General features: G+C 49.8%; 1 protein-coding gene and 1 non-coding gene across 2 annotated transcripts in view; both read right to left on the reverse strand.

Annotated features, from left to right (window-relative positions):
- Window positions 1–24,229, reverse strand: part of LOC135524447 (B-cell lymphoma/leukemia 11A-like) — a 67,987-nt gene that overhangs the window by 18,007 nt on the left and 25,751 nt on the right. The gene's annotated exons all lie outside the window — the stretch shown is intronic.
- LOC135525060 (U7 small nuclear RNA) lies at window positions 24,141–24,196 on the reverse strand. The gene has a single exon (XR_010453065.1). It is a non-coding gene; the product is annotated as a U7 small nuclear RNA (small nuclear RNA).

The following is a 24,229-nucleotide window of genomic DNA, read 5'->3' on the forward strand; positions in this document are numbered from 1 at the left end:
GACTGTGTTTCTCTGACCCACTAGAACCATTAGAGACAGATGATAGGAGCAGCCAGAACCGGGACTGTGTTTCTCTGACCCACTAGAACCATTAGAGACAGATGATAGGAGCAGCCAGGACCGGGACTCTGTTTCTCTGACCCACTAGAACCATTAGAGACAGATGATAGGAGCAGCCAGAACCGGGACGGTGTTTCTCTGACCCACTAGAACAATTAGAGACAGATGATAGGAGCATCCAGAACCGGGACTGTGTTTCTCTGACCACCTAGAACCACTAGAGACAGATGATAGGAGCAGCCAGAACCGGGACTGTGTTTCTCTGATCCACTAGAACCATTAGAGACAGATGATAGGAGCAGCCAGAACCGGGACTGTGTTTCTCTGACCCACTAGAACCATTAGAGACAGATGATAGGAGCAGCCAGAACCGGGACTGTGTTTCTCTGACCCACTAGAACCATTAGAGACAGATGATAGGAGCAGCCAGAACCGGGACTGTGTTTCTCTGACCACCTAGAACCATTAGAGACAGATGATAGGAGCAGCCAGAACCGGGACTGTGTTTCTCTGACCCACTAGAACCATTAGAGACAGATGATAGGAGCAGCCAGAACCGGGACTGTGTTTCTCTGACGCACTAGAACCATTAGAGACAGATGATAGGAGCAGCCAGAACCGGGACTGTGTTTCTCTGACCCACTAGAACCATTAGAGACAGATGATAGGAGCAGCCAGAACCGGGACTGTGTTATTCTGACCCACTAGAACCATTAGAGACAGATGATAGGAGCAGCCAGAACCGGGACGGTGTTTCTCTGACCCACTAGAACCATTAGAGACAGATGATAGGAGCAGCCAGAACCGGGACTGTGTTTCTCTGACCCACTAGAACCATTAGAGACAGATGATAGGAGCAGCCAGGACCGGGACTGTGTTTCTCTGACCCACTAGAACCATTAGAGACAGATGATAGGAGCAGCCAGAACCGGGACTGTGTTTCTCTGACCCACTAGAACCATTAGAGACAGATGATAGGAGCAGCCAGAACCGGGACTGTGTTTCTCTGACCATCTAGAACAATTAGAGACAGATGATAGGAGTAGCCAGAACCGGGACTGTGTTTCTCTGACCCACTAGAACCATTAGAGACAGATGATAGGAGCAGCCAGAACCGGGACTGTGTTTCTCTGACCCACTAGAACCATTAGAGACAGATGATAGGAGCAGCCAGGACCGGGACTGTGTTTCTCTGACCCACTAGAACCATTAGAGACAGATGATAGGAGCAGCCAGAACCGGGACTGTGTTTCTCTGACCCACTAGAACCATTAGAGACAGATGATAGGAGCAGCCAGGACCGGGACTGTGTTTCTCTGACCCACTAGAACCATTAGAGACAGATGATAGGAGCATCCAGAACCGGGACTGTGTTTCTCTGACCACCTAGAACCACTAGAGACAGATGATAGGAGCAGCCAGAACCGGGACTGTGTTTCTCTGATCCACTAGAACCATTAGAGACAGATGATAGGAGCAGCCAGCACCGGGACTGTGTTTCTCTGACCACCTAGAACCATTAGAGACAGATGATAGGAGTAGCCAGAACCGGGACTGTGTTTCTCTGACCCACTAGAACCATTAGAGACAGATGATAGGAGCAGCCAGAACCGGGACTGTGTTTCTCTGACCCACTAGAACCATTAGAGACAGATGATAGGAGCAGCCAGAACCGGGACTGTGTTTCTCTGACCACCTAGAACCATTAGAGACAGATGATAGGAGCAGCCAGAACCGGGACTGTGTTTCTCTGACCCACTAGAACCATTAGAGACAGATGATAGGAGCAGCCAGAACCAGGACTGTGTTTCTCTGACGCACTAGAACCATTAGAGACAGATGATAGGAGCAGCCAGAACCGGGACTGTGTTTCTCTGACCCACTAGAACAATTAGAGACAGATGATAGGAGCAGCCAGAACCGGGACTGTGTTTCTCTGACCCACTAGAACCATTAGAGACAGATGATAGGAGCAACCAGAACCGGGACTGTGTTTTTCTGATCCACTAGAACCATTAGAGACCGATGATAGGAGCAGCCAGAACCGGGAATGTGTTTCTCTGACCCACTAGAACCATTAGAGACAGATGATAGGAGAAGCCAGAACCGGGACTGTGTTTCTCTGACCCACTAGAACCATTAGAGACAGATGATAGGAGCAGCCAGGACCGGGACTGTGTTTCTCTGACCCACTAGAACCATTAGAGACAGATGATAGAAGCAGCCAGAACCGGGACTGTGTTTCTCTGACCCACTAGAACCATTAGAGACAGATGATAGGAGCAGCCAGGACCGGGACTCTGTTTCTCTGACCCACTAGAACCATTAGAGACAGATGATAGGAGCAGCCAGAACCGGGACGGTGTTTCTCTGACCCACTAGAACAATTAGAGACAGATGATAGGAGCAGCCAGAACCGGGACTGTGTTTCTCTGACCCACTAGAACCATTAGAGACAGATGATAGGAGCAGCCAGAACCGGGACTGTGTTTCTCTGACCCACTAGAACCATTAGAGACAGATGATAGGAGCATCCAGAACCGGGACTGTGTTTCTCTGACCACCTAGAACCACTAGAGACAGATGATAGGAGCAGCCAGAACCGGGACTGTGTTTCTCTGATCCACTAGAACCATTAGAGACAGATGATAGGAGCAGCCAGAACCGGGACTGTGTTTCTCTGACCCACTAGAACCATTAGAGACAGATGATAGGAGCAGCCAGAACCGGGACTGTGTTTCTCTGACCCACTAGAACCATTAGAGACAGATGATAGGAGCAGCCAGAACCGGGACTGTGTTTCTCTGACCACCTAGAACCATTAGAGACAGATGATAGGAGCAGCCAGAACCGGGACTGTGTTTCTCTGACCCACTAGAACCATTAGAGACAGATGATAGGAGCAGCCAGAACCGGGACTGTGTTTCTCTGACGCACTAGAACCATTAGAGACAGATGATAGGAGCAGCCAGAACCGGGACTGTGTTTCTCTGACCCACTAGAACCATTAGAGACAGATGATAGGAGCAGCCAGAACCGGGACTGTGTTATTCTGACCCACTAGAACCATTAGAGACAGATGATAGGAGCAGCCAGAACCGGGACGGTGTTTCTCTGACCACCTAGAACAATTAGAGACAGATGATAGGAGCAGCCAGAACCGGGACTGTGTTTCTCTGACCCACTAGAACCATTAGAGACAGATGATAGGAGCAGCCAGGACCGGGACTGTGTTTCTCTGACCCACTAGAACCATTAGAGACAGATGATAGGAGCAGCCAGAACCGGGACTGTGTTTCTCTGACCCACTAGAACCATTAGAGACAGATGATAGGAGCAGCCAGAACCGGGACTGTGTTTCTCTGACCATCTAGAACAATTAGAGACAGATGATAGGAGTAGCCAGAACCGGGACTGTGTTTCTCTGACCCACTAGAACCATTAGAGACAGATGATAGGAGCAGCCAGAACCGGGACTGTGTTTCTCTGACCCACTAGAACCATTAGAGACAGATGATAGGAGCAGCCAGGACCGGGACTGTGTTTCTCTGACCCACTAGAACCATTAGAGACAGATGATAGGAGCAGCCAGAACCGGGACTGTGTTTCTCTGACCCACTAGAACCATTAGAGACAGATGATAGGAGCAGCCAGGACCGGGACTGTGTTTCTCTGACCCACTAGAACCATTAGAGACAGATGATAGGAGCATCCAGAACCGGGACTGTGTTTCTCTGACCACCTAGAACCACTAGAGACAGATGATAGGAGCAGCCAGAACCGGGACTGTGTTTCTCTGATCCACTAGAACCATTAGAGACAGATGATAGGAGCAGCCAGAACCGGGACTGTGTTTCTCTGACCACCTAGAACCATTAGAGACAGATGATAGGAGTAGCCAGAACCGGGACTGTGTTTCTCTGACCCACTAGAACCATTAGAGACAGATGATAGGAGCAGCCAGAACCGGGACTGTGTTTCTCTGACCCACTAGAACCATTAGAGACAGATGATAGGAGCAGCCAGAACCGGGACTGTGTTTCTCTGACCACCTAGAACCATTAGAGACAGATGATAGGAGCAGCCAGAACCGGGACTGTGTTTCTCTGACCCACTAGAACCATTAGAGACAGATGATAGGAGCAGCCAGAACCAGGACTGTGTTTCTCTGACGCACTAGAACCATTAGAGACAGATGATAGGAGCAGCCAGAACCGGGACTGTGTTTCTCTGACCCACTAGAACAATTAGAGACAGATGATAGGAGCAGCCAGAACCGGGACTGTGTTTCTCTGACCCACTAGAACCATTAGAGACAGATGATAGGAGCAACCAGAACCGGGACTGTGTTTTTCTGATCCACTAGAACCATTAGAGACCGATGATAGGAGCAGCCAGAACCGGGAATGTGTTTCTCTGACCCACTAGAACCATTAGAGACAGATGATAGGAGAAGCCAGAACCGGGACTGTGTTTCTCTGACCCACTAGAACCATTAGAGACAGATGATAGGAGCAGCCAGAACCGGGACTGTGTTTCTCTGACCCACTAGAACCATTAGAGACAGATGATAGGAGCAGCCAGAACCGGGACTGTGTTTCTCTGACCACCTAGAACCATTAGAGACAGATGATAGGAGCAGCCAGAACCGGGACTGTGTTTCTCTGACCCACTAGAACCATTAGAGACAGATGATAGGAGCAGCCAGGACCAGGACTGTGTTTCTCTGACCCACTAGAACCATTAGAGACAGATGATAGGAGCAGCCAGAACCGGGACTGTGTTTCTCTGACCCACTAGAACCATTAGAGACAGATGATAGGAGCAGCCAGAACCGGGACTGTGTTTCTCTGATCCACTAGAACCATTAGAGACAGATGATAGGAGCAGCCAGAACCGGGACTGTGTTTCTCTGACCCACTAGAACCATTAGAGACAGATGATAGGAGCAGCCAGAACCGGGACTGTGTTTCTCTGACCCACTAGAACCATTAGAGACAGATGATAGGAGCAGCCAGAACCGGGACTGTGTTTCTCTGATCCACTAGAACAATTAGAGACAGATGATAGGAGTAACCAGAACCGGGACTGTGTTTCTCTGATCCACTAGAACCATTAGAGACAGATGGTTACAGAGGACAAATTCACTGTAGGCACACACTGCACAATAGACAGAGCCGAGAGGGAGAGACAAAAAGTGTGCCTGTCTGATTGTGTGTTCTTCTCAGAGTCTCAGTGTGTGTGAATTCCATTCATATATGAGTGTGTTTTCTCTGTGTGTGTGTAATGTGTCCGTCCGATGTCCCTTTCCTTTCCCGACCCCTGGACCTCTCCATCTCCAGTCGGTTGAACTCTGTTTGAACTGACCAGAAAGGGCATCCATCCATCTACATGGCCCCCTGTCTCTCCCTATAGCCCAGTCAGAGGGCTCCAAGCTCGGGCATCTCAGTCCGACTGCCCCTGTAATGGGTCTGGTCTGTTTTTCTCCTCTGTAGGTCATTATATGCTATCTGCTGCTTACTGAGAGCTGTGTGTGTGTGTGTGTCATAAGAAAGACATAATGGTACAGTATATAGACCTCTGGGTCATGAGGTTTAAACCAGTACAGTTAACGAGCCAATTACATAAACACTTGCATTAGACATGGCCTATTATGGACAATGATAATGTCCTTCACACTGTCATTGTTAACATTTGTGTCAAGCAGAGTGGATGGACAACAGAAATGAAAGGAGATATCAGGGAAACCCCAGACTGCTGTGTGCCTGTTTCAATACATTATTCTACAGGTACTGTGGACGAGAAGACTTAATCAAGTCAGGTTATTGTTGGACGACATCCCAGGCGGGTTCGGCTGTGTATCTTAGGGCGAGAGAGCAGAGATGAACATGGGCTGAAAGACTAGACGTTAGAGAGCAGAGATGAACATGGGCTGAAAGACTAGACGTTAGAGAGCAGAGATGAACATGGGCTGAAAGACTAGACGTTAGAGAGCAGAGATGAACATGGGCTGAAAGACTAGACGTTAGAGAGCAGAGATGAACATGGGCTGAAAGACTAGACGTTAGAGAGGAGAGATGAACATGGGCTGAAAGACTAGACGTTAGAGAGGAGAGATGAACATGGGCTGAAAGACTAGACGTTAGAGAGCAGAGATGAACATGGGCTGAAAGACTAGACGTTAGAGAGCAGAGATGAACATGGGCTGAAAGACTAGACGTTAGAGAGCAGAGATGAACATGGGCTGAAAGACTAGACGTTAGAGAGCAGAGATGAACATGGGCTGAAAGACTAGACGTTAGAGAGCAGAGATGAACATGGGCTGAAAGACTAGACGTTAGAGAGCAGAGATGAACATGGGCTGAAAGACTAGACGTTAGAGAGCAGAGATGAACATGGGCTGAAAGACTAGACGTTAGAGAGCAGAGATGAACATGGGCTGAAAGACTAGACGTTAGAGAGCAGAGATGAACATGGGCTGAAAGACTAGACGTTAGAGAGCAGAGATGAACATGGGCTGAAAGACTAGACGTTAGAGAGCAGAGATGAACATGGGCTGAAAGACTAGACGTTAGAGAGCAGAGATGAACATGGGCTGAAAGACTAGACGTTAGAGAGCAGAGATGAACATGGGCTGAAAGACTAGACGTTAGAGAGCAGAGATGAACATGGGCTGAAAGACTAGACGTTAGAGAGCAGAGATGAACATGGGCTGAAAGACTAGACGTTAGAGAGCAGAGATGAACATGGGCTGAAAGACTAGACGTTAGAGAGCAGAGATGAACATGGGCTGAAAGACTAGACGTTAGAGAGCAGAGATGAACATGGGCTGAAAGACTAGACGTTAGAGAGCAGAGATGAACATGGGCTGAAAGACTAGACGTTAGAGAGCAGAGATGAACATGGGCTGAAAGACTAGACGTTAGAGAGCAGAGATGAACATGGGCTGAAAGACTAGACGTTAGAGAGCAGAGATGAACATGGGCTGAAAGACTAGACGTTAGAGAGCAGAGATGAACATGGGCTGAAAGACTAGACGTTAGAGAGCAGAGATGAACATGGGCTGAAAGACTAGACGTTAGAGAGCAGAGATGAACATGGGCTGAAAGACTAGACGTTAGAGAACAGAGATGAACATGGGCTGAAAGACTAGACGTTAGAGAGCAGAGATGAACATGGGCTGAAAGACTAGACGTTAGAGAACAGAGATGAACATGGGCTGAAAGACTAGACGTTAGAGAGAGATGAACATGGGCTGAAAGACTAGACGTTAGAGAACAGAGATGAACATGGGCTGAAAGACTAGACGTTAGAGAGCAGAGATGAACATGGGCTGAAAGACTAGACGTTAGAGAGCAGAGATGAACATGGGCTGAAAGACTAGACGTTAGAGAGCAGAGATGAACATGGGCTGAAAGACTAGACGTTAGAGAGCAGAGATGAACCTGGGCTGAAAGACTAGACGTTAGAGAGCAGAGATGAACATGGGCTGAAAGACTAGACGTTAGAGAGCAGAGATGAACCTGGGCTGAAAGACTAGACGTTAGAGAGCAGAGTGGACGTGTCGATTGCTCATTGGAAACGCACACAGCTTTGCTGATATCAGTGAGGGAATAGCTGTAAATAGATGTTTCCCCTCCATTTAGTTGTGTATTTCTTTCCAAGGGAGGGGGCCCCTTTGAGCACGCCATGCAGTAGGTCAGCAATCACTGTAGCAACTTTTCACTGGAGGGCCCAGACAGTGTTGAGAGAAGGAAAGAAGAAGAGGAGGAGCGGAGGAGAAGGTGTTTAGGGTAGGGGGTAGTGGGGGTTAGGGCTAGGTGGCATCTACAGGCAGGGACCTGCAGACTGGCGAGGCCACGAGAAGCTGGATGGATACACAACACACACACTCCCTCCCTCTACTGAGAGAATCCCTCCAGGGTGAGCAAACACTTCTTTGTGTCTGGTTCCGGTGCGCGCCTCTCTCTCTCTCTCTCTCTCTCTCTCTCTCTCTCTCTCTCTCTCTCTCTCTCTCTCTCTCTCAATCCAATTCAAAGGGCTTTATTGGCAGGGGAAATATAGGTTCACATTGACAAAGCAAGTCAAATAGATCATAAACAAAAGTGACATAAACAATCCAAAATTAACAGTAAACATTACACTCACAAAAGTTTCAAAGAAATAGAGACATTTCATATTATTGTCGATATGCAGTTTCGTAATGACGTGTACATATTTAAAGTACAAAAGGGAAAATAAATAAACATAAATATCGGTTTTATTTACAATGGTGTTTGTTCTTCACTTGTACCACTGTGATGCACACTGTGGTATTTCAGACAGTAGAAATGGGAGTTTATCAAAATTGCATTTGTTTTTGAATTCTTTGTGGGTCTGTGTAATCTGAGGGAAGTACGTGTCTCTAATATGGTCATACATGGCAGGAGGTTAGGAACTCTCTCTCTCTCTCTCTCTCACACTATCTCTCTCTCTCACACTCTCTCTCTCTCTATCCCTACTCCATTCTTTCATCTCTCTCTCTCTCTCTCTCTCTCACACACTATCTATCTCTCTCACACTCTCTCTCTCTCTATCCCTACTCCATTCTTTCATCTCTCTCTCTCTCTCTCTCTCTCACACACACTATCTATCTCTCTCACACTCTCTCTCTCTCTATCCCTACTCCCTTCTTTCATCTCTCTCTCTCTCTCACACACACTATCTATCTCTCACACTCTCTCTCTCTCTATCCCTACTCCATTCTTTCATCTCTCTCTCTTTCTCTCTCTCACACACACACTATCTATCTCTCTCACACACTCTCTCTCTCTCTATCCCTACTCCATTCTTTCATCTCTCTCTCTCTCTCACACACACTATCTATCTCTCTCACACTCTCTCTCTCTCTATCCCTACTCCCTTCTTTCATCTCTCTCTCTCTCTCTCTCACACACACTATCTATCTCTCTCACACTCTCTCTCTCTCTATCCCTACTCCCTTCTTTCATCTCTCTCTCTCTCTCTCTCTCTCTCTCTCCTCTCTCTCTCACTCTGTACCACTTCACTCATACTTTCTCTCTCTATCTTCTCTCCCTCATGCCAGCATACTCCCCTGTTCCTCCTCCCTCCTTTCTTTACCAGTATTTTCTTATATTTATTATAACAGCACTGAGAAGGGTCGGTCTCCCTCCCTCTCGCCGTCTCTCTCCATCTCCTCTTGCTCTGTTTTCCCTCTGGAGCCTCTACCCTTGGCCTCGCCCCACTCTGCCCTCCCAGCCACCTACTCTCCACCTACTCTCCTTCCATCAGGGTTAGGGAGGAGGAGAGAACTATACAGGTGTTTTGTATTTTCCTCCCCCTCTCCATGCCCTCTGATCTAACACACTTCACTGGAAATCATATTCCAAGAAGACATAAGCTCATACGGGCCTAACCGAATGGACTGGCTCGTTCACAGGACGGAGGGAGAGAGGGGGAGGAAGAGAGGGAGGGGGAGGAAGGCAGGGATGGAGAGGGGGGGAGGAAGAGAGAGAAGTGGGAGAAAGAGAGGGAGGGAGAGGGGGGAGGATGAGAGGGAGGGGGAGGAAGGCAGGGATGGAGAGGGGGAGGAAGAGAGAGAAGTGGGAGAAAGAGAGGGAGGGAGAGGGGGAGGATGAGAGGGAGGGGGAGGAAGGCAGGGTGGTAGAGAGAGAGGGGGGAGGGAGGGGGAGGATGGCAGGGAGGGAGAGAGAGAGAGGGGGGGAGGGAGGGAGGGAGAGAGAGGGGGGGAGGAAGGCAGGAAGGTAGAGAGAGAGGGGGGAGGGAGGGGGAGGAAGGCAGGCAGGCAGGGTGGTAGAGAGAGAGAGGGGGAGGGAGGGGGAGGATGGCAGGGAGGGAGAGAGAGAGAGAGAGGGGAGGGAGGGAGAGAGAGAGGGGAGAGGAAGGCAGGAAGGTAGAGAGAGAGGGGGGAGGAGGGGGGGAGGAAGGCAGGCAGGCAGGCAGGGAGGGAGAGAGAGAGAGAGAGAGAGGGGAGGGGGAGGGAGAGAGAGAAAGGGGGAGGAACAGAGGGAGGAGGGAGGAAGGCAGGGAGGGAGAGAGAGAGAGAGGGGGAGGGAGAGAGAGAAAGGGGGAGGAACAGAGGGAGGTGGGAGGAAGGCAGGGAGGGAGAGAGAGAGAGGGGGAGGGGGAGGGAGAGAGAGAGAAAGGGGGAGGAACAGAGGGAGGGGGGAGGAAGGCAGGGAGGGAGAGAGAGAGAGAGGGGGGGAGGGGAGGAACAGAGGGAGGGGGGAGGAAGGCAGGGAGGGAGAGAGAGAGTGAGGGGGGAGGGGGAGGAACAGAGGGAGGGGGGAGGAAGGCAGGGAGGGAGAGAGGGTGAAGTATTCCAGATGTGTTCCCTTCTCCCTCTGACCACCGTTCCCATCGGACAAGGTAGGAAGCCATTACTCGCCAAGTCCGCTCTCATTCTCACAAGGATTATGGACGACAGAGAACGTGGCTATCAGAACAATCTGACCATTCTAAAGGGGGGAAACTCCATGTCTTTTCTACCCTGGCCCAACATTTAGTCATGACCAAACAAAGGTTGCTTCAGACACCTTGTTGCTGTATGTTTCCCTCGCTCTCTCTGGGCACGTCGAGGCGCGAGACAACCAGTGGCTTGGAAAGGTCATGTGAGCCGCGGCCAATCAGAGGAGCCTGTTCGAGCATGTGACGCCCCAAGGCATTGTGGGGGAATGGGGTAGAATGAAAAAAAAATGGGACAGAAGACAACGAGACCAGTGTGTCGGAGGAGTCGCCCGCAGCGTCCTTAAACACGCTACCCATCTGCTGTGTTCCCGACTGCGGTTACACAGAGGTCACAGTGTGGTCAGCTGGTTAAATAGTTCAAGGTCAATCGTCGTCAATCGATGGACTCTGCTGCTGCTCTGCGGTTAAGGTTAGTGGGCGGTCAAACTCAACCAGGATAACAACTCTTAGTGACGTGAAGCAGAGACGAGAGAGGTGAGTGTTCGTCTATAATGCAGCAACATAGTAAGTATTTCATTGGACGTTGTAACGAGTTGGATTTCTTTCCTCTAATTGGGTTTAAATCAAACTGCCTTGAATCACGTCACACCAGAAGTCTATTCCAGAGTAACACCGCACACGAGGACAACGTCAACTCTCAAGCAGTATGTATGTAGAGATAGGAAGACCAGCATGCTGAGCCCACACAATGTCCCGGTCCCGTCCAACACCCCTACTGCTGTTTGTTCCTAACTAATTCATAAAGGACTTGAGGGAAACGGCGCAAGAACCCGGAAACAAGTTCCAAACGGTATTAATATTGCAAAATCGCCTCCTGTTCAACAAGCCACAACTCCCCCCTCACCCTCGCCCCCCTCCCAGCCCCCCCTCCAAGTCATTGACAATAGCAGGAAGAGACACACAGCGCACTTTCGGGAAGTGGTCGTGCACGCTCGACGCTGACCTACAAACCGTTTTTGTGTCGGCTTACGCCAAGACAAGTTCACCGTTCGAACCACACGTGTCCTTCTCCGCGCTTTCTATCTCACACCATTTGAAAGCCCACTTACTGTGAAGAGGAGTGAGGGAAAAAAGGGAGGATAAGGAAGGGTGGAAAAGGAGGGGTGGAAAGGAGGGGTGGAAAAGAGGGGTGGAAAGAGGGAGGAAAAGGAGGGGTGGAAAGGAGGGGTGGAAAGGAGGGAGGAAAAGAGGGAGGAAAAGAGGGAGGAAAAGGAGGGGTGGAAAGGAGGGGTGGAAAGGAGGGGTGGAAAGGAGGGGTGGAAAGGAGGGAGGAAAAGAGGGAGGAAAAGGAGGGGTGGAAAAGGAGGGGTGGAAAGGAGGGAGGAAAAGAGGGGTGGAAAGGAGGGGTGGAAAGGAGGGAGGAAAAGAGGGAGGAAAAGGAGGGGTGGAAAAGGAGGGGTGGAAAGGAGGGGTGGAAAGGAGGGAGGAAAAGAGGGAGGAAAAGGAGGGGTGGAAAGGAGGGAGGAAAAGAGGGGTGGAAAGAGGGAGGAAAAGGAGGGGTGGAAAGGAGGGGTGGAAAGGAGGGAGGAAAAGAGGGAGGAAAAGAGGGAGGAAAAGGAGGGTGGAAAGGAGGGAGGAAAAGAGGGAGGAAAAGGAGGGGTGGAAAGCAGGGGTGGAAAGGAGGGGTGGAAAGGAGGGGTGGAAAGGAGGGAGGAAAAGGAGGGGTGGAAAAGAGGGGTGGAAAGGAGGGGTGGAAAGGAGGGGTGGAAAAGAGGGGTGGAAAAGAGGGGTGGAAAGAGGGAGGAAAGGGAGTGGTGGAAAAGGAGGGGTGGAAAGGAGGGAGGAAAGGAGGGGTGGAAAGGAGGGGTGGAAAGGAGGGGTGGAAAGGAGGGGTGGAAAGGAGGGGTGGAAAAGAGGAGTGGAAAGGAGGGGTGGAAAGGAGGGGTGGAAAGGAGGGAGGAAAAGGAGGGGTGGAAAAGAGGGGTGGAAAGGAGGGGTGGAAAGGAGGGGTGGAAAAGAGGGGTGGAAAGGAGGGGTGGAAAGGAGGGAGGAAAAGGAGGGGTGGAAAGGAGGGAGGAAAAGGAGTGGTGGAAAAGGAGGGGTGGAAAAGGAGGGGTGGAAAGGAGGGGTGGAAAAGAGGGGTGGAAAGGAAGGGTGGAAAGGAGGGGTGGAAAAGAGGGGTGGAAAAGAGGGGTGGAAAGGAGGGGTGGAAAGGAGGGGTGGAAAGGAGGGAGGAAAAGAGTGGTGGAAAGGAGGGGTGGATGGGAGTGGTGGAAAGGAGGGGTGGAAAGGAGGGGTGGAAAGGAGGGGTGGAAAGGAGGGGTGGAAAGGAGGGGTGGAAAGGAGGGGTGGAAAGGAGGGGTGGAAAAGAGGGGTGGAAAAGAGTGGTGGAAAGGAGGGGTGGATGGGAGTGGTGGAAAGGAGGGGTGGAAAGGAGGGGTGGAAAGGAGGGGTGGAAAGGAGTGGTGGAAAGGAGGGGTGGATGGGAGTGGTGGAAAGGAGGGGTGGAAAGGAGGGGTGGAAAGGAGGGGTGGATGGGAGTGGTGGAAAGGAGGGGTGGAAAGGAGGGGTGGAAAGGAGTGGTGGAAAGGAGGGGTGGATGGGAGTGGTGGAAAGGAGGGGTGGAAAGGAGGGGTGGATGGGAGTGGTGGAAAGGAGGGAGGAAAAGAGGGAGGAAAAGGAGGGGTGGAAAAGAGGGGTGGAAAGGAGGGAGGAAAAGAGGGAGGAAAAGAGGGGTGGAAAGGAGGGGTGGAAAGGAGGGGTGGAAAGGAGGGAGGAAAAGGAGGGGTGGAAAAGAGGGGTGGAATGGAGGGGTGGAAAGGAGGGAGGAAAAGAGGGAGGAAAAGGAGGGGTGGAAAAGAGGGGTGGAAGGGAGGGGTGGATGGGAGGGGTGGAAAGGAGGGAGGAAAAGAGGGAGGAAAAGGAGGGGTGGAAAGGAGGGAGGAAAAGAGGGGTGGAAAGGAGGGGTGGAAAGGAGGGGTGGAAAGGAGGGGTGGATGGGAGGGGTGGATGGGAGGGGTGGAAAGGAGGGAGGAAAAGGAGGGGTGGAAAGGAGGGAGGAAAAGGAGGGGTGGAAAGGAGGGGTGGAAAAGAGGGGTGGAAAGGAGGGGTGGAAAGGAGGGAGAAAAAGAGGGAGGAAAAGGAGGGGTGGAAAAGAGGGGTGGAAAGGAGTGGTGGAAAGGAGGGGTGGATGGGAGTGGTGGAAAGGAGGGGTGGAAAGGAGGGAGGAAAAGAGGGAGGAAAAGGAGGGGTGGAAAAGAGGGGTGGAAAGGAGGGGTGGAAAGGAGGGGTGGATGGGAGTGGTGGAAAGGAGGGGTGGAAAGGAGGGAGGAAAAGAGGGAGGAAAAGGAGGGGTGGAAAAGAGGGGTGGAAAGGAGGGGTGGAAAGGAGGGAGGAAAAGAGGGAGGAAAAGGAGGGGTGGAAAAGAGGGGTGGAAAGGAGGGAGGAAAAGAGGGAGGAAAAGGAGGGGTGGAAAGGAGGGGTGGAAAGGAGGGGTGGAAAGGAGGGGTGGAAAGGAGGGAGGAAAAGAGGGGTGGAAAGGAGGGGTGGAAAGGAGGGAGGAAAAGAGGGAGGAAAAGGAGGGGTGGAAAAGAGGGGTGGAAGGGAGGGGTGGATGGGAGGGGTGGATGGGAGGGGTGGATGGGAGGGGTGGATGGGAGGGGTGGATGGGAGGGGTGGAAAGGAGGGAGGAAAAGGAGGGGTGGAAAAGAGGGGTGGAAAGGAGGGAGGAAAAGAGGGAGGAAAAGGAGGGGTGGAAAGGAGGGGTGGAAAGGAGGGGTGGAAAAGAGGGAGGAAAAGAGGGAGGAAAAGGAGGGGTGGAAAAGAGGGGTGGAAAGGAGGGGTGGAAAGGAGGGAGGAAAAGAGTGGTGGAAAGGAGGGAGGAAAAGGAGGGGTGGAAAGGAGGGGTGGAAAAGAGGGGTGGAAAGGAGGGGTGGAAAGGAGGGAGAAAAAGGAGGGGTGGATGGGAGGGGTGGATGGGAGGGGTGGAAAGGAGGGAGGAAAAGGAGGGGTGGAAAGGAGGGAGGAAAAGGAGGGGTGGAAAGGAGGGGTGGAAAGGAGGGAGAAAAAGGAGGGGTGGAAAGGAGGGGTGGAAAAGAGGGGTGGAAAGGAGGGAGGAAAAGAGGGAGGAAAAGGAGGGGTGGAAAGGAGGGGTGGAAAGGAGGGAGGAAAAGAGGGAGGAAAAGGAGGGGTGGAAAGGAGGGGTGGAAAGGAGGGAGGAAAAGAGGGAGGAAAAGGAGGGGTGGAAAAGAGGGGTGGAAAGGAGGGAGGAAAAGAGGGGTGGAAAGGAGGGGTGGAAAGGAGGGGTGGATGGGAGGGGTGGATGGGAGGGGTGGAAAGGAGGGGTGGATGGGAGGGGTGGAAAGGAGGGGTGGAAAGAAGGGTTGGAAAGGAGGGGTGGATGGGAGGGGTGGATGGGAGGGGTGGAAAGGAGGGGTGGATGGGAGGGGTGGAAAGGAGGGGTGGATGGGAAGCAGTAAACGCCACACGTTGACCCTCAATAACAGTCTGTAAGATGGATGGGCCATACGCTTGGCGAAGGCAGCCCACGCTCCCCACTACTCTTCATCTCAGGGCCTTGCCGTACCAGATTCCATGCAGTCTCTCTCTTAATTAGACACATGTGGTCTCTAAGACTAATCTATGCCATGCCACAGTACTGTGTAGACTAGAGCAGAGCAGGGCTCAAACTCACCAAGCGCCTGATCTGGGATCAGGTCCCCTCCTCGAATTCATCATGACAGAAAAGTCCAACCTGATCCTAGTTCAGAACTCTTATTCAGAGACGCTTTGTTGAATACAAGCCCTGGGCAGAGCCAGGGAGGAGAAAGGGAGGGGCGCTAGGACCCTTGGAGTTGAAATGGCCCACCGTCACCACCTCTCTCATTTCTACCACAGCCTGGCCTGAAGTGGGTCTGCTTTGTATAAGCAGATGTATTTGATAGATGTTATTTTGTGATTTGGCTAAGAGTCACAGGCAGCACTACATTTTGAAAGCCCAAATACACTAAACATGTTGGTATTCACCTCGGGTTACAGCCTGTTTTCAGCTAAATACAGTACATTGAATGCAATGCTACCGAGCTACGTGGAATCTAGCCAGGCTATTCCCAGAGAGTCTCTTCTCCTCAGTCCTCATGCATAGGCATACTATAACACTAACACCAATGAGTTAACACGAATTAAATAGGTAGCCCCACCAGCCTGGAAGTTGGTTCCCTGTAGCCAGCTGGAGCCTATAAATGGTGATTTTAACAAGGTTCGGGCCTAAGATCTCAAACCACGCTGGAATGTTACCTGTGAACCCGTGCCAACAATCTGTCCCAAGGCCCTATAGATAACCACAAGGCAGAGAAGTGTATAGCAGTATTGCAGCCCAGAACTAAGGGAGGGCAGAGGGGACGAGAGGGGGCGAGAGAGAGTGCCGAGAGAGAGGGGCGAGAGAGAGGGCCGAGAGAGAGGGGTGAGAGAGAGGTCCGAGAGAGGGGGCAGAGAGAGAGGGCAGAGAGAGAGGGCAGAGAGAGAGGTCCGAGAGAGAGGGCAGAGAGAGAGGTCCGAGAGAGGGGGCAGAGAGAGAGGGCCGAGGGGTAGGAAAGGGGGACACAATATTGATAAACTCCCATATCTATTGGGTGAAATATCACAGTAGCAAGAGTTGTGACCTGTTGCCACAAGAAAAGGGCAACCAGAGAAGCACAAACACCATTGTATATACAACCCATATGTATGTTCATTTATTTTCCCTTGTGTACTTTAACTATTTGCACATAATATGACATTTGAAATGTCTTTATTCTTTTGGAACTTTTGTGAGTGTAGTGTTTATTGTACATTTTTATGTTAACATATGTTTCCCATGCCAATAAAGCCCTTAAATTGAATTGAATTGAGAGAGAGGCTGCCCTCGCCCAGTGACTCTGACTCAAGCATTCAACGGTCAACAGTTAAATCCAAAACAGACAAAAAATTCCTTATCTTTTTCGTTACATGCCATCTCACACATTTTCTGTTTATACATTCCCCCCCGTTTGGTGAGGGGAGGGAGGGTTTGAAGGCAGGAGAGAGAGAGGGAGGGAGAGCAGGAGTTCTAGAAGAGAAGCTATGTTCCTTTAGTGACAAATGGATTTATACACAGACAGCTGCAACGAGCAGGATACCCACACAGCACAGTCCAGCCATACTCTTTAACACACACACAGACAGGAGTGCACTGACACACGCACACACACACACACACACACACACGCACGCACGCACGCACGCACGCACACACACACACACACACACACACACACACACACACACACACACACACGCACGCACGCACGCACGCACGCACACACACACACACACACACACGCACACACGCGCACACACACACACACACACGCACGCACACACACACACACACACACACACACACACGAACACACGCGCACACACACATGCGCACACACACACACGCACGCACACACACGCACGCACACACACGCACACACACAGGACCCACAAACTCACTGACAGACATTCCACACAGGCACTGGGCAAGACAGCACACATACGTGGCCCCGCCGCGGGGCCAGAGTTGGATCAAAACATCATTTTGAAAGATGTCCAATGACTTCTGAGTTGTGGATACATTTTCAGCGAGTGAGCAGAGCGAGTATCGGCTTGAATTTTCTCTCCCCTTTTGCCAATGCCCACAGCGTGAGGAAACTGGGATGTGCAGGGGTAAAAGAGGGTACGGCTGACTGTCAACGTTGTCTGGAACAGAGAAGAACAGCTAGGGAGAAGATTTATGTGGCAGATGTTTGTGCCCTAGCTGTTCTCTAGCAGACAATAAAACTTAATTGACAGAGAGAGTGAGAGAGCGCCATGTTTAAACAGTGGAGAGTGGGGCCTCACAATGAAACATTGAAGCAGTGTGGTACCACATGTGATGTATCAATTGTCATTGGCAGTAGAAACAATGATACACATGTACAGTGAAGCCTAACGTGTACATCTACAGACAACCAGTACCAGTGCGAATAAACAGTCCACTCTGAAACAGGTGCTGTCCAGACTCTAAAAGGGTTATCCGGCTGTCCCCATAAGGTAGAACCCTTTCCCCAGAGGGTTCTACATGGAAACTGAAAATTCTACCTGGAACCAAAATGGGTTCTACCTGGAACCAAAAAGGCTTATCCTATGGGGACAGCTGAACCCTTTTGGGAACTCTTCTTTTCTAAGCGTGTACCCGTTTCAGAGGGCGTGCGTCACACAAGGGGAAACTACCAGCACTCATGCCACACGAGTCAAGTCACACACACTTTGACACACACACTCCGACACCCCTCTGGTGTCACCCCTAACGGCTACAGCTCTGTCAGGCTTTGAGGCTACACTGATCCCCCATGCTCCCCCGTTAACGGTGGCCACTCATGTTCCCACGACGACGAGGGGGGAATTGACGGCTTCTCAGAGACGCCGGCTCCCCAGGTCGACGACCTGGACTGCCTCGCCGCGTTATGCTGCATTCTGGGAAGATGAACTAAACATACTCAGAAGTTTAACTGTAACTGGGCTCGGGTTTATGCTGGGTCAATATGTATATACTGGTCTCTAAGCCTGATATGATGCTCAGGAGAAATACTGGGGGAAATGAGAGATGAGAAACTTGCTCAGCGACTTGTTCAGCTATAGAGCGACGGGCGTAATCATTTCTGACAGACACCTTTACAGAAAGAGAGAGTGGAAGAGGATGAACAGATATAATGAAGAAAAGTCAAGAGAAAAAGTCAAGCCTATACAATTTATAATGATTGTTGTATGGCAAGAGTCAAGGAGATAAAATATGAAGGGAGGTAGTGGGAAATAGGCGATAGTATATACTATTTTTGAGAGAGGGCAGAGGGAGAAAAAATGAAAAACAATAGAGTGTTGTTGGACAGAAACACAGCCAGACAGACAGACAGCCACAACAGACAACCAGAGAACCCATCCTTGAGGGGTGCTAGATTACATTAGCGCCAGCTGCTTCCTTTGTGTGGTTTTACGGTTAGGGCCCGAAAAGCTGCTAAAATTTCACTTCATCTGCTCCAGAAACCCAAGTGTCAGCCACTCAAATGGGGGCTAAAAGCACCACTCTCAGATAACTAAAGGGAAAATACGCTAATAATAGCTGCCCACAGCTTCTCAGGCAGCCAATAGGCGAAGCCGCGACCGGGCATCCATTTTGTGTAAGCAAAGTAGGTGGCGTTTTAGTGTATAGGAAACTGGCTGCCCCTGTGTGCGACTGGCCAGTGGTAGAGCCCTAATGGTGGTGGTGGTCAGAGCCACCAGAGAACCAGACAGCTTCCCCACCTCTCCCCCTGGTCTGTTCATCCTCTAGTGATTAGCCTATGCTAATACCCTGACTGACCCGCACTTTCTTTTAAGCCACCGGCGGGACCGCTACCCAACAACAGCTGTGGGCACTTTGGCTTTAAATTAAGCGGGGAGATATGGGGGGGGGGTTTGGTAGTATGAACACCAACAATGTAATCCTTTTAAAACTGAACAAAATTCCAGCAAACTTGCGATACACAAATGTGTGTGCCTGCATTTGGCATGTGTGTGTGTGAGACAGATAAAGAGAGGAAGAGAGGCCCCTCTGCGCCGACCCTCAGATAATGACATGACAGGATCCAGACAGGGACGACGGAGTATAGGGGGAGGAGGATACGTGGTGAGGGATAGAGAGGGGAGACAGAGGGGGGTTAGCCGGGGGAAGGCCAGTCAGTCCAGTCGGTCGGTGGGGTGGAGGAGGGGCAGAGAGGGGGAGGGAGGCACCGTCCATCAGTGGTCTGGGAGAGATTTTCACTTCCAAAATGTTTGCAGGGAACACATACATCCTACCACACAGTGAGCCCTTGGCTGGAGCTGCACTGATGAGGGGAGAGGGGGTCTGGTATCTCTCTCACACAGCTCTCGCCTTAACATCGTCCTCTACACTAAAGATACTGAGTTCTCACCGGACTAACTGAAGAGACTGACTGAAAGAGTTTTCTATCTAAATATTATTGAAGCTATGTAAAGAATAGTGTACTGGTAAAGAAGAGAGAGAGAGAGAGAGAGATAGAGAGAGGAGAGAGAGATAGAGAGAGGAGAGAGAGAGAGAAAGAGAGAGAGGAGAGAGAGAGAGAAAGAGAGAGAGAGAGAGAGAGAGAAAGAGAGAGAGAAAGAGAGAGAGAAAGAGAGAGAGAGAGAGAGAGAGAGAGAGAGAAAGAGAGAGAGAGAAGAGAGAAAGAGGAGAGAGAAAGAAGAGAGAAAGAGGAGAGAGAAAGAGAGAGGAGAGAGAGAGAGAGAGAGAAAGAGGAGAGAGAAAGAGAGAGAAAGAGGAGAGAGAAAGAGAGAGGAGAGAGAGAGAGAGAGAGAGAGAGAGAGAGAGAGTTGTGCTTGCCTCCCAGTTTATTTTACCTTGGTTTCAGTTTCCAAGGAGTTAGATGTGTTGACTTAAGCTCCTACACTACTTGTTGGAACAGGAGTCGGGAATGAGAGGGAGAGAGAGAGAGAGCGAGAGATCGAGAGAGAGAAATTGGAAGGAGAGACACGCTAAAGCAAATGAACCTTTTAAATTCGACAGTGTAGCCCTCCTTGGACTCCGAGGTTGGATCCAGAGTGGCACCAGATGATGAGAGACAAATCACTGGCCTTATTACCAACCAGCAGGCTGTCCCTCCAACGTCGCACATGGCACTAGTGTGAACGTCTGGGGAAGGACGGGGCATGTACAGCATGAACAATGCTGCCCAGCACAGCACAGCGGCACAGACCAGCCAGTTTCTCATAGAAAAGTATATGTATTAAAGCATAAAAGCATTTCTCTGGCATGACTATGACTATGACCCTTTAGGATAAGGGTTGTCGTAAAGGTGATTGGCTGACATATCCCCTTGGCTGGTAAGACAATGCTGCCTGGCTGGTCAAGAGGACAGGTGATTTGTTGCAACAAAAGAGCCAAGAACCGGATCAACAGGAAGGAGAGGGGGAAAATAGCCAAAACCGCTATAGAGAGAGAGAGTACAGTGGTCACCTTGGACTCTGAGCCAAACTTTAGAGACTTCCTGTCTGCGATGGTGTCTATGATGACATCTGGGCTACAAGTTAAACAAACATCAAGGTCAAGGAAACGTGGGAGTCTGTCCAGACCATAGCACCTCTGACAGGTCCGAAAGGCTGCTTCAATTGTTCTCAGACCAGTTCTAAAAACCTGTTTACCAGATATGAAAGGTCTGCATGGCAGCTTAAACAGTTCTGAGACAGGCCTTTTAAGATGATTTTTTCTCACTTTACCTTCATTTTTAATCAGTTTGAGGTACATGTTAAGCTAGTTACATTGTAATAGACTTCTCATAGTCCATTTTCCCAGAAATCACACTAAATCAAACCACATTTAACTAAGTCAAACTCCAGCTACAGTCATAACATAATCCTGACATCACAATCACATCACTGCCTGGTTGCTACTGTGACCCCATTAACAAGTAGGTTACCATGGGGACATCTTAGCCCTGAGATAAACAACAATACCATGACTGAAAACATCCAGACCTCATCTCCCTCCCTCCCTCCCTCCCTCCCTCCCTCTCTCCCTCTCTCCCTCCCTCTCTCCCTCCCTCCCTCCCTCCCTCCCTCCCTCTCCCTCCCTCCCTCCCTCCCTCCCTCCCTCCCTCATCTCCCTCCCTCCCTCCCTCTCTCCCTCCCTCTCTCCCTCCCTCCCTCCCTCCCTCCCTCCCTCTCTCCCTCTCCCCCTCCCTCCCTCCCTCCCTCCCTCCCTCCCTCCCTCCCTCCCTCCCTCCTCCCTCCCTCCCTCCCTCCCTCCCTCCCTCCCTCTCTCCCTCCCTCCCTCTCTCCCTCCCTCCCTCCCTCATCTCCCTCCCTCCCTCCCTCCCTCATCTCCCTCCCTCCCTCCCTCCCTCCCTCCCTCATGCATAATGTATTATAATGTATCCAGTACAAGGATGTGGGAACAAGGCAGTTCCACAGAGTCTTCTGCCTTTCTCAGTCAGATGTCACGCGAATGGGTCCATGAACCCTACGAACTCTCACTCCTTCTCTCACCCTCTCTCCCTCTGGTCTTTCTACACTCTTAGAGAAAAGTTGCTATCTTGAACCTAAAAGGTTTCTTTGGCTGTCCCCATAGGAGAACCCTTTGAAGAACCAGGTAGGGTTCTCCTATGGGGACAGCCAAAGAAACCTTTTGGGAACCCTTTTAATCTAAGAGTGTATCCCTCCCTCTTCTCCCTACCTCTCCATGCTATGTCTCTGTCTCTCTGTCCCTCTCTCTCTCTCTCTCTCTTTCTCTCTCACTTTCCCTCTCTCTCCCTCTATCCCACCCTCCATTCCAGACACATGGCCGGAGAGAGCAGACAGCCATCTGGGAGTGGTGGCCGGCTTTGTCTGGGTCCATCACCCCCCCCCCCCCTTAAACACCCCTCACCCACTCATCATTACTATCCCCAAATGTGAAAGTCTCTCCTCATACAATCTGCACCATATACATATGCAAATGTGTGTGAGAGTGTGTTTGTGTGGAGGGGGGGGGGCGCTAAGAGCAGCCGTCATCACACACAGTGAGAGGAGAGACATATTCATCCGATATCTTCACGCCAAACTAACAACCGAAGCATGTGCTGCTCAAGAAAGTACAGAAGTATGTTTGAGAGAAAGAGAGAAGGAGAGAAAGAGAGAACGAGAGCTCATGTTTAAAGAAGAGGGGAAAGACAAGAAGAACCTGCCCATATACAAAGAGCGTAATGGTCCAAGATTTGTATCATGTAGTAACCAAAAAAGTGTTAAACAAAACAAAATATATTTATATTTGAGATTCTTCAAAGTAGCCAGCCACTCTTTGCTTGGTGATGGCTTTGCACACTCTTGGCGTTCTTTCAACCAGCTTCATGAGGTAGTCACCTGGAATGCATTTAAATTAAAAGGTGTGTCTTGTTAAAAGTTAATTTGTGCAACTTCTTTCGATCTTAATGCATTTGAGCCAATCAATTGTGACAAGGTAGGGGTGGTTAACAAAAGATTTGGTAAAATACCAAGTCCATATTATGGCAAGACCAGCTCAAATAAGCAAAGAGAAATGACAGTCCGTCAATCTGGAAAATTTCAAGAACATTGAAAGTTTCTTCAAGTGCATCAAGAGCTATGATGAAACTGGCTCACATGAGGACCACCAAAGGAAAGGAAGACCCATAGTTACCTCTGCTGCAGAGGATGAGAACATTTGCTTGGGTTAAGAAACACGAGCAATGGACATTAAATCGGTGAAAATCTGTCCTTCGGTCTGATGAGTCCAAATTTGAGGTTTTTGGTTCCAACCTCTGTGTCTTTGTGAGACGCAGAGTAGGTGAATGGATGATCTCCACATGTGTGGTTCCCACCGTGAAGCATGGAGGAGGAGGTGTGATGGTGTGGGGGTGCTTTGCTGGTGGCACTGTCGGTGATTTATTAAGAATTAAAGATACACTTAACCAGCATGGCTACCACAGCATTCTGCAGAAATACGCCTTCCCATCTGGTTTGCACTTAGTGGGACTATAATTTGTTTTTCAACAGGACAATAATCCAAAACACACCTCCAGGCTGTGTAAGGGCTATTTGACCAAGAATGACAGTGATGGAGTGCTGCATCAGATGACCTGGCCTCCACAATCCCCCCGACCTCAACCCAATTGAGACGGTTTGGGATGAGTTGGACTGCAGAGTGAAGGAAAAGCAGCCAACAAGTTCTCAGCATATGTGGGAACTGCTTCAAGACTGTTGGAAACGCATTCCAGGTGAAGCTGGTTGAGAGAACGCCAAGAGTGTGCAAAGCTGTCATCAAGGCAAAGCGTGGCTACTTTGAAGAATCTCAAATATAAATATTTGGTTACTACATGATTCCATTTGTGTTATTTCATAGTTTTAATGTCTTCACTATTATTCTACAATGTAGAAAATAGTACAAAAATAAAGAAAAACCCTTGAATGAGTAGGTGTGTCCAAACTTTTGACTGGTACTGTATATCCACAGTTTCCCTCTGGCACATGAGGAATGAGGAAGGAATTTCTTCATAAATATGCAAAAAGAATTGATCAATGAAAGCTACTTGGATCAAGGTGTTTCAACAACACCCACCATCTCCCCGGAAGATCCCATAGAGAATGGCCACGATGGGAAAGAACCCCATCTTTTCATAGATCAGACATGAATACCTCAATGAATATTTCATTCAAAAAATGCCTTAAGACAATGAAATAGTCCATTGATTAGTTGGTGGGGTGGTTTGTCCATAAGGGAATGGGGTTTTCTTGGTTAAATGTTAAGACAATCTTCTAACTACTTAGCATGTACAATGTGATGTGTTCCCACATAAAGAAATAATATGGTGTACACTACTCTTTATACTGTATTTATACCGTAGTAAACTGTTTTTGCATACTTTACTGAATTCTGCAAAAACACTACAGTGAATACGGTAGGATTTACTGTAGTATACTGAAGTATTTACAGTTTACTATAGTATAAATACTGTAGTAACAAAAAGAGTAGTATATACTATAGTAATTACTGTAGTGTTTTTGGGGACATTACTGCAGCATTTACTAAAGTGTTTTTGTTTTAATATCTTTGACATAGAAGTGGGGGTCTTTCGCCTTCAGGAAACCTACTGGAGAAATACTCAAAGAGCTAATTTCCCATAACCTGTAGGTAGGTAGGAAGGTAGTTAGG

Source organism: Oncorhynchus masou, chromosome 4 (genome assembly GCF_036934945.1).
Source record: "Oncorhynchus masou masou isolate Uvic2021 chromosome 4, UVic_Omas_1.1, whole genome shotgun sequence".
In the NCBI taxonomy this organism is placed as follows: Eukaryota; Metazoa; Chordata; class Actinopteri; order Salmoniformes; family Salmonidae; genus Oncorhynchus; species Oncorhynchus masou.